The following is an 11,554-nucleotide window of genomic DNA, read 5'->3' as shown; positions in this document are numbered from 1 at the left end:
AGTACCTGAAAGGCAACAATTTTGTTCGGGTTGCCTTGTAGGCAAGCCGAAAAAGTGCAGAAAAACGGGCAATGCATTTCGTTCTTTTGAGTCAGAAAGCCCTTCTTGGCAATAAATTCATAAGTGGAGAAGCAATTTTTAGAGAAAACCTAAGAGCAATAGTTTTGTCAAGGATGGGTAGTGATTCCGGGGACCATACTTTTGATATTGTCAAATATAAATTGTCAGATTTAACAAGTCATAAACCTTTTTTTTTTTTTCATTTTGACATATTTTGTACAATGAAGGCAAAATCCCCATCTTTAAGTGCCAAGGCCCTGGATGTAAATGATTTCTTGCAGATTTTGTAAGATGAAAACAATATTTTCCATTATTTAAAAGGGTGGTGCGGTTCAGGTCATAACCAGTAACTACATCATCAATTATTGCTTCCATTTCTATGTCTGTATTATTTTCTATACCCTTGAAAAAATATATTTTGCATGCATTTTGTCTCACGATATCCCCTTTTGACGTAAAATCAAAGACAGGATCCCCTGTCTATGTAATTGTTTTTACAGCCGCCCATGTTTGAGAGATGAACTCCAAAAACTATTTGATGGGTCAGAGCTGAACATAATCGAAGAATATATACTTGAATTACATACAGGCGATCTCCATTCAAGATCGGGTTTATTGGACATATCAAATAAAAATTTTACACATATGTTTGGTAAAATTCTGCTCAAGAGTACCAATCCATCACCAAGATATTTTCTAAGTCTTTTAAGAGCCGGTATATAAAACTTGTGAAACAGACACATGAGCCATTTGCTCTCCCCTTTGATTCACAAATCTGCCAATAATGGTAGAGCTGATGCCTTGTACAGGACTAAAGGAATTATAAGTGTAAAATAAATGTTAATACGCGTCTGGAGATTCAAACTTCGGCAAAAATAGATTGTTTTATTTATTAAAGCCGTAAGTGTCACCCAATTTGAATCAGATTCCCCTTGACTTTCATACTCAATTCCCAATACAGTAGGTTTTTTTTTTTTATATAGTGCAACTCACATGTTTTGATCCTATTACTGGACTCAATTCACATAATGACAGAACCATCATTTTCTTTGATTAATTTCTAACCCAGACTTCCTTTTAATTTTTTTTTTATAAAAGACAAAATAGCCTCAATTCTCCTAATGAGTTGGGTTGATGAGTTGGATTTTATAAACAACGTCACAGCGTCGGCGTAGAGATTAATTACATGGGGTTTGTGTCATCAAAGAAAACACTATAGCCACCATACTTTTGCTTAATTTTTATGGCTAATTCTTTTATGGCCATAACAAACAATAGAAGTGCAGTCGGACGTCCTTGACAACAGCTTCTATCTAACATCATCGGATTACTTTTATCTCCCTATATATTATTATAGAGGTCCCGTTAAGAAGTAAAGATCAAACAGGGTTGTAAAAACCCTTGAGAAGATATTTCTCCGTAGTATGAAGAATGTGATTATGATTTACTGTATCAAATACCTTACGAAAATCAAAGGCAATTAGTGAGCAATATTTCTTTTTACAGAATTGATAGCACTTTGGATATTTCGTGAGACATCTGACACCTTTCTTCCTTTTAGGAAACCTTTCGAATGTGCACCAATCTTCTTATTCAATATTGGCTGAATCTGATCGGTAAGTACTCCACATAAAATTCTACATGTCTCATTTAGCACTGTTAACGCCCTCCAGTGACCAATTTTAGTCCCATCTCCCTCTTTTGAAGATAATACAATTCTTTCATCTATGATTGATTTAGGGAGCATTCCGTATCTTTCCATGGATTTACCAACACATAGTAAATATGGAACAACTTGAAACACTACTTTAATGATTGTCTAATACTAAGTGGAAACTTATTCGAGTAGTTGTGATCAATTAAGTCGAGATCACTCTCTTCCTAATCCAATAGAATATCCTTCGTGAATGTCCTAAATTTACAATTGAGTAGACAAACCTTTTGGTTCCTTTTTGACCTTTTCAATGACATTCAGTCTCCAGCCTCTCCAGTTTCCTAATGAATTTCTTATGCTTTTATATAATATGTAGTATATTCTTCTCTTTCAAATTGATTTACCTATTATGAAGAGGTTGCAAAGATTGGATTTCAACTATCCACCGTCAATATCTCCCATTTTGAAATCGAAAGAGAAAGTAAGATATTTGGGTAAACCTATAAAGTGTACTCATAGACAATTCCCTGGGAAATCATGCAAGTAACACTATTTGTTCCTTTCCTTGGATTTTGTCGATTTATTTGTACTCATAGATTATACAATCAAGCTCAATTTACAAAAAATACTCAACGTTTTCCATATTTGAATCCAAGAAACAATGGTTATATTTTGGTTTTAAAATATTATATTTGTTCATGGATTAGTAAACACTTTCTATCATCAATATTATACCTACATATATATATATTTTAAGTCTGGTAGAAATTCAATCAATGAGTTTCTTCATATGTAAACTCAAGGTCATCATATATTCGTATTGAGCATAATGTCAAAGCAGTCTCCTAATCAGGCCTGTCTTATACCTAGCTTTTTAAATCCTAGACATTTTTCTTGTTCTTGGCAACCAAAACAGTGTTTTTTGTATTTTCTAAAGCAATATCATTGTTTGTTTATTCATTATAAGAAACATCAAGGATAAATTGAAACCCTGGGTGTGTGTACATTGTTGGCTTTTGTTTGACTCAGAGTAGAGTAACAATTGTATTCATTTCATTCCTCTCACAGCTGATCACAAAAGATATATTAAACATATAAGTATAAAGTGTTACCTTGAGTGTGTTTGTGCATGAACAACGAAGAGAGTAAGACTGAAAACTCTGTTGGGAGTTATAGAACGTCATCCGTCTAGAATGCAACACTTTTTGAAAATTTTAAAAAAAAACCTGTCATGGCACATAAGAATGAATTTTCCCTCTAACTCTGAAAAAAGGTCTGTGAAAAAATCTGTTATGGAAACTTAAATTTTTTGAATTTACTTAAAACATGGAAGAAGAGAATCATGAGTTCTAATATCTAATATCAGGGATGGAAAGCGATTTACTGCCCAATTTCAAATATCCTCAGGTTGTCTATAGTTATTAATGCGTTTGGGAGTTGCCCGGCACTCCAGATTTTGGGAGATGTTATCACACTGACCGTTGGTGGAATTACAGAAACATTTATAGCGCTTTTGATTTTATCCGGCCTCTCCTTAAAATTCAAAGTGCACTAACAAAAATAAAAGCTGTGGAGTTTGCCTTATTAAGCTGTAAAAGCATGATTGCAAAGAAGTTGGCAGTAGTGAAGCATATCAGAGTCGAAGAAATCAGAGCTATTCTGATCGCAGCCGCATCCTGATATTCTGCGTTCTCTTTTAGGATTCCAAGTTTGCATCCGTCTTCATTGAACTATTCTAGGGACATATTGCACCATTAAAATTCATTGGCAGATCAAAAATTAAACTTCTTGCCCCGTATAATACAAAATTATAATAAATTTAAAAGCTATTCCCTATCTACAGAATGATTATTGTTTTATCCTTTTATTTAAATATTATGTAATTATTACACATTCTTTTGTATGAAATTTTTAGCTTTTTTGAGGCTTTGTTTGTTTATTTATTTACTGTGGAATTTTATAGAAAGAACTTTTTGTTGAAAATGAATTGATAACTAACATTATATATACAAAATTTCAGGATGTTTGACTTTGATTTAGGGAATTAATGTTAAACTAGAACGTTAAATTACTTCTCTAAATATATAAAATCATAAAAAATTGTTATATTACAAATAATATTATCCAATTTGAAAAAGTGAATTCATAAACTCAATTAAGGAACACCTTATTTACATAATCAATCAATATAGCCGCATTTTGCATTAATGACCAGTTCCAGCATATTGTGGAACTTTGTGCAGTAGAATTTTACAAAACTGTGATGATAGAGGCCTTCAGTTCGTCCTTTGTTGCTTATTGTACTCCCAAAAGCTTCAGATGCTCAAAAATATCAAAGCCAAGGGGGAACTGTTGGGGGCTGTGGGGAGGCGGATAGTCTTACTTTTAAAGCTTTTTGAAGAGGATTTTGCACCGGGCCAGCCACTTCAAATCCTGTCAAGGAGTTCTTTTGTAGGCATTAAGGGTAAAGTCTTACTTCACCAAGCGGTGCATGGTGGGTTGGCTGCTATCAAATTCACGAGCAAAGCCATTGACGGTCACCTTGCCTCTTCTGCCTTCAATGTTGTCTTTAAGTGCCCCAATCAAGTCATTTGGGTTATTTGGCTTTGGGATTTACCCTGTGAAAGTTTTTGGTGTGTCTTTCACAGTCAGACGGTACACAGTAGAGCAGTTATACCCAATCACTTAAGAGATTTCTAATTGTGATTTTCCACTTGCAGATAGATTCAGAATTTCAGCTATGTGTTGCTCCAAGTTTTTGGATATGATGCTGTTATATCTGTGTTGAGTTTGCTTTATTATTATCCTTCCCTTGTAAAAAAAAATCGTGAGTGTCTTTGCAACTATTGCTTCAACTTTAATATAATTATCTCCTCTCATTTTAAGAACAATGAGACTGTCTGACGCCTTTAGAGTTTTGTTAAACCTATCGGTAATCATACTATCCTCCATCCACAATAGAGATATTACTTACTAACAGAAATAAAAGAGGTGAAAGAACCGCTTCTTTAAAGAAAAAACATCCACTTTCCGTTTAATTTGACTTGCTTGTGTATATCAAGAATATCGCCAGCATCGAATCACTTCTTTGACCAAGTTTTAAAGGGGTTTCATTGTATTATTCTTGGATCGATTGCTTCTTCTTCCCTATTAAGTTTTTTCCAGCGTTTTGCCACAAACAAGCTTGGTTCTGATTTTTCACTTATTTTTTGTTTACAATAAGTTATTTAGGTTAAAAATCGGAATATAACAGATAGAACAAAGTTGCACCATTTTTTAAAGTCTTGCAATTTTAGACGAAAGGCCTGTAAAAGTAAGTTCTTGTTGGATTTTGCGTAGAATTGATACAAATGATATTAAATTGACTATCTAATAGTTATTAGCTTTATAGTTCCTAAAATCAAAGAATTATCTTAAGGTGATGTCAATCTTTTTTCATATCTCAATATTCAAATAGTCGAAATAAGAGGTACATTTAATTTTGGCTATATATCATAAATTTTGTACAAAAACGTGTCAAAAAAAATTATAAATCAAAATTGACAAATGATAATGAATGTGTATTCACAAGAAAAATACCTAAAGACAAGATATCGGGTCGTGCAAAAGTTTTGAGATTAAAATGAATGAATTTTATGATACTATATAATTTTGTATACATTTCATATCCAAAATAATTTTGTTAGTTGTATCAATAATATAACATTAAGAATAACTAATCTTCAAAAAGACTCCTGTAGGCAGTAATAACTGCTTTCAAGTGGGGTGGCAGTATAATTTGCTGCAGGTATTTCTAATGTGGTAACTCAATGACAGAGTCCTTAAAGGGACCAACAATTGTGTCTCCGTTTCTGCAGGCTTGGGACTATGATAATGTAATCCAGGGTATTCATATCTGGTGATTCAGGAGGCCTATAGTTCACTAAAAAAACTAGAACCGAACTGAAGGTTAACAGATTCACCATTTCTGCTTTCAGAGGTGCTACTTTTTGGGCTCGTAAACCCATACCAACAGCCTCTTTGGTTTGTCTTTGCATGGTTGACCTTGAAACGTCCATGGCCATATTTGTTATGGAGAGATTGGGTGGCTCGTTAAAGCCTTTGACTATTATTTCGGTTGTCAATTTCCTTGGACGACTTCTTCTCAGGCTTTTCCGAGGTCCTCACCTTTATCCAGGCGCTTTTTAAGATGGTAGATATTTGTCTTTGAGACATTTTTGACCACAATATCTGCTTTTAGAGACATTCATACGGGGGAAAAAGTTTTAAATCTTTCTCTTTGTTGTTCTTGCAATAATAAACCTGTATACATCTTCGTTTCAGAGTACAAAAATCAAATCGTTTTAGAGCTATACACTGAGCTTTTAAGCTTAGAAAATCGTCTCAAAACTTTTGCAAGACCCAGTATAGCAGATTCACTTTCTTCATAAAAAATGATCGAAAAGTACTCCAGATTTTAAAGAACCCCATCTCCTCTCTTGAAAGACTCTTTTGAATTAGTCTTTTGAGTTATTGTCAACTCTTTTTTGACGCCTTTTGCCTCTCTAAGCCATGATGACTACACCTTTTGGGTATATGTCGAGGGGAAGGCCGATCGTGTCAATCATCAAAACACCAAAGCCATCAGAGACACTATCAGACAGCATTGGGATACCATGAAGGAGGGCTACACCGCTGAAGGTAAACACCATTTTGCTTCCGCCTGGATACCATTAATGATTAAGTGAGCTCAGACACATATCTATTTATAGTATTAATTTTGTTGAAATTCTATTGACTATTAATAAATTATATCTTGTGGAAGTTTAAAGTTCAAATTGTTCAGATTTTCATGGACCACTCGGTATTTATATATTACTTTAAGTCTTTATTTATGATTATTTTTTGAGAAAAAGTTGCAAAATATAAAAAAGGTAACAACAGGGTACTTTACCGTGTTTGCTTTTTTTATATCTAATCATAATACATCAATTTACCAGGTAATGAACAAAGAGCTGCTGCATTACGAAATTTAATAAGAAATTGTTTCTATATTAATTAGATTCTTAAAATCATAAATACCCATTGATTTTACAGAGTATGAATATTAATAAACTTCTTGGTATTTCCTTGGTAATAGTGGAGTAATGAGGTGTTCATTTGTATTACTTTATTTTTTTTTAAATATAAGAATAGTCTTTATACTATGTATGTATAGTTACTGTTGAAAAGGGTTCTTTACAGACGCTGGCATATTTTTGATTACATTAAGAGTTTGAAACGTACAATGAAATCTCTGACAATGGTTATTATAGATTTTGAAGCAAAATTACAAGAGATAATTCATGTTCTACTGATAGAAATAATGTATATTATAATCTTTTGCATGAAGCAAGTCAGTTCCTTTAAAAATGAGAATACTACATAATTGTTCAATTATGTTAATAATAGGTGTATAGCAGGGTTCCTTATTTTTCGGAAAAATTTCTTTGAGCCGGATCTCCAAAAATATTTTTAAAACTCCGGGATACCGGGGAAATATTGGGATCATATTTCTTAATAATAAATACTGTGTAGTGTTGAGACTCGATCCAACACCGGTTTTTTCCCCAGTTCTGTCTAAAGTGATATTTAAAGAACTGATTTGGACGGGTATTGGATGGTAGACCGAATTTAATTGTTTTTATAGTGTTGACCGATTTTTTCGGTCTCGATCCCCTAACTGATTTTCTCCCATATTCTGATTAATGAACTATACAAACATGGTTTATGCTACACATTTACTTACATATGCCGTTATTACCGTTCCATGATTACAATTTTGAAACACAGCTAATATCATAAACAATTCATCGATAGAATCAGTCAAGATAGAATGTTAAAATCGATTTTTTTTTTTTTTGGGGGAATGATCTTAAACAAATAATTCTTTGAGACTGTTCTATGCCGAACGTCTTTCAAAGTCTGAATTAATTCGGTTCACCAAAAATCATAACGGTCCCAGTCCAGTTTAGAATTTTTAGACTGACATCAAACACTAATAGTTTCCTAGTATTTTGAGTAAAGGGACTTTATTTAAATTACTTTAGTATTAGGTTACACTTGACAATTTTGTAAAACAATATATAATTTAGAGATAAAAATTATTTTTATTACTATTTAAATGTATATATTTTGTCATTTGAATTAATTCAGCCCATAACGTTGAGCGCAAACTTCCACCTATGGTAATTTTCCTAAATATGATTATTTGTTATATGAAGCATCTTATTAAATCTACATAACTCTGTATCAAAATTCAAATTAGTATTCGTTTCGTAGATATAGTGAACACTACCTAAACAGATGAGGAATCATATTTGATATCCAATCATTTTGTTTCATAACATAGATTTTGGAAGTAGCCATTCTGATTCCACCTGTTATTGTGCAAGGATGTATGAGAAAAAATTATTCATTTTAAAAATATAAAATTATTTTGTTTCCCCATCGTACTCCCATTCAGAAGATGATGAATTTGAATTCGAACAGTATAAAAATATGTCCAACCACTTCAATCAAGTTCTTCTGATGTCTATTTGAAATTTTTTGACAAGCCTGACGGTACGATGTTATTTTGTTGAGCACCATTAGGTTTTACTACATACTATATCTATTTATTTACAAATAATTGGTATATATATTTATCATTTCAAAAAATGCCAGGATGCAATCAAATCTCTAAATTTCCACCTCTAAGAAGCATACATCAACCGACGTATATAGGACAGTCTATGTAAGCCAATAACACAATCTGAAATCAGAAATTAAGAGAGTTCAGTCAGTTTTATGCAAGAAAACAATTTGACGGAATTCCCAGGCCCATCATCATTTGCAGAACGTAACATTATTACAGATAAAAGTATTAAAAAAAATAATGCTTACACATTTTTGATATCCACTGTCGTTTAAGGGAGGTCGTTAACATCTGTCATTCTAGTGTTAACATTTTGTTTCTAGCTTGACCTCTTTAAATTTAATTTCCTCTTACTGTGACCGTATATAATCTTTGGACTAAGTCAGATCAAAATCGATCAATAACTTTTCCCGTCATCCTGGTGACAAACAGAGGCAAAAACATAATATCTTATCAATGTCGTTAGCGGAGGTACTAATTATAATGTATGGGTAATGTTTAACCGAATTACTTATTGATATTTTATTCTTTAATGTTTTATATATTTCCAATAAAAATGTTACAAAAATATACTAATGTTTGACTTCCGCCACGCTTTTTAATATTGACGTCATAGTGTATGAAGGGTGGGGTGTTTTGCAAAAAAAAATATGTCTTTATTCCCGAGCAGTCGTACGATACAAATATACAGTCACTTTGGTACGATTCATCAAATTTAAAATTCTAGAAATAGTGACGTCTTAGACAATGACTGGTTGTGTGTTTTGTCAAAATCTGTGCGCCTTACCCACCAATCGATACGATACGTCAAATTGAAAATTCTGGAAAGCCAAATTACATGATGGTCTAACCTTGTATTTTATAAACCTTGATTGTTTACAACCTAACTACCTACAATTACTCTAAGGTATTTCTATATTACATTCTGTTATCATCGGCTGATACTAGGGCATTAATCTTCTTAAAGAAGGATGTAAATGACTTACAGATTTAGTCCAAATCTTTTTCAATCTAGGGTTAGTCGACAGCTGCTTTATTGACTTTACACTTCCATAACGTTCTCGACATCACCCTATCTCAACATTCTGCCAAAATAAATACTCAAGAGGATTAGAATCTGGGCTATAGGGCGACTTACCCTAATGATATATTTTTATTTATAAGCGTTGCTAGTGGATTTATTGCAACTGTGATCCTTCTTTTCAAAGTTTCCATCTTCTTCCAATTTATTTTGTACATTATAAAAAGTCTTCGTTGCCGCTAAAACTAGCCTTGAAATTTCAGCAGGATATTGACCTGCACGAATTAAAGCTGTGATCTTGAGTCTTATTTAACACTCTGATACTATTCATAGCTTGATTAAAAATAAGAATTGTTTTACTGCAAGTTAATCTTATGAATTAGGTGTCATATAAATTTCTAGAAACAGGGATTAATAACCTCAGGATGTAGAATTGTATGAGTCTGTAAATTTTAAAATTTTAAGTCAACACACGGTATAAAAGGGCGTCCGCAGGATTTTTATGTTCTTTAGGCTTTGAAATTGTTTGTAAAATATACAAAAAAAATCCGTAGTTATTCAAGATACATCACATTTTTGGAAAAAAATTTGAAATATTGATGTTTTTGAAAAATTTCGCAAAATTAAATTTATAATTTTGATTTTTTTGAAAAATGAAATATTTGGAAAAAAATTTAAAATTAAATTTTAGAGAAAAAAATTTAAAAAATCCATAGCTATTCACAAAAAAAATTAATATTTTGCTCTGCTTCATAATTTGCCACAATGAGGAAAAAAAATTATAATAAAAGGCACAATTCCTTAATTTTTGTTTAAGATACAGGACCTCCAGCCAACACCTGTGGGTGCCCCTGGTATATATTGATCATTTTTTGACTCTTTCGTTTATGTTTTGTATGCTAACAAAATGCCATTAAAGCCTGACTCGAAGATTTGTGGTTTCTAGTGGAATAAAAAAAAGTGTTGGTTTAATCCTTTTTTTTACTCAACTTAGAACAAATGACATTCAAGGAACTTGATCAAAAAAAGTGAATAGGTATGAATATAAACATATGTAACATTCGAATAAGAATACTTATCTAGGTAACCACATTTAGTCAAGACCTTGAAACAAGAGAATCAATATCTGATGGTAATTGGGCGTTTAATAAACATTTCCATTATTATTCAACAAAGAGCCCTATTTCTTTTAAATTGGAATTGCAAATTAAGGAGTAGCTATATTATAATATTGATTTAACATCTGTTGGGAGATATTTTTAATTTATTTTTATCCAATAATATTGATTTATTTTCAAATTAGTCATCAACTAAGTATGTCTTTACTTTAATATTATATGGCAACCTTTCGTACGAAAAGAAAGAAATATATGCCCCAGATCAGTTAGTCAATTCTTCTTATAGAATTATTTTGAATAAGTTGTTGGAAATTATTCACAGCTTTAACAGAACTAATTCAAATTCGATCAAGACACATTCAGAACACTGATCAGGAGAAAAGAAGCAAAAAGATCGACAACTGACAAAAAAATAATTAAATTTTTGTGTTAGCAAGGTATACAGTGAATACTTTTTAATCAATGACATTGATTTATTTTAATAAGATAATTCCAAACTCTTTTTTTTTGTATGCAATTAAATTCATTATTTAATTAAGTCAACTAATAAAAAAATTAACTGCTGGAAGACATTTTGAATTTGGAAAAAATATTAAATGTATATTTATATTTTTATTTCGCAGTCCCCAGGTGAAATTTTATCCCAAAGAAATATATGTATCTATAAATACTCCAAAGGAAAAAGCTTAGCACCCCACACAACGCAGATTTGATATACTAAGAAACCAGAAAAAAAAACCAATTTATTTTTAATTTTTCTTCAGTAATTTTTATCTCTATTCCACTTTATTTGTTAACTGTAGAACTAGTCCATCCCTTTAATAACATCGATATATAGTTTTAAAATGTATGAAAGGTTAGAGTCTTTATTAGTACTCTTTGCATAAATGTTTTGCTAACTTTTAGTAAAAATAGCATTAACTTTGCTTTCCTTCTATCTACAATAGTTTCCTAGAAATTTATATACAGCGTGTGCACGCTATCTATGCTGCTATTTTAGCGCAAACTCTTGGACAAACATGGACACTTAGGTAGCTGACTTTCTT

At 31.8% G+C, this 11,554-nt stretch overlaps 1 protein-coding gene across 1 annotated transcript in view; it reads left to right on the top strand.

Moving 5' to 3' along the window:
- Nucleotides 1-11,554, top strand: part of LOC121121352 (salivary peroxidase/catechol oxidase) — a 31,230-nt gene continuing 19,676 nt past the window's right edge. The window contains exons 1-3 of the mRNA XM_071889872.1: nt 1-1,543; nt 1,622-1,676; nt 1,801-2,195. The gene's annotated coding sequence lies outside the window, so the exon portion shown is untranslated. The remainder of the gene's footprint in view (nt 1,544-1,621; nt 1,677-1,800; nt 2,196-11,554) is intronic.

The sequence above is a fragment of the Lepeophtheirus salmonis genome, chromosome 7, assembly GCF_016086655.4.
Source record: "Lepeophtheirus salmonis chromosome 7, UVic_Lsal_1.4, whole genome shotgun sequence".
In the NCBI taxonomy this organism is placed as follows: domain Eukaryota; kingdom Metazoa; phylum Arthropoda; class Copepoda; order Siphonostomatoida; family Caligidae; genus Lepeophtheirus; species Lepeophtheirus salmonis.
The sequence above is the reverse complement of the archived record's forward strand: the minus strand, read 5'-3'. Positions and strand labels throughout refer to the sequence as shown.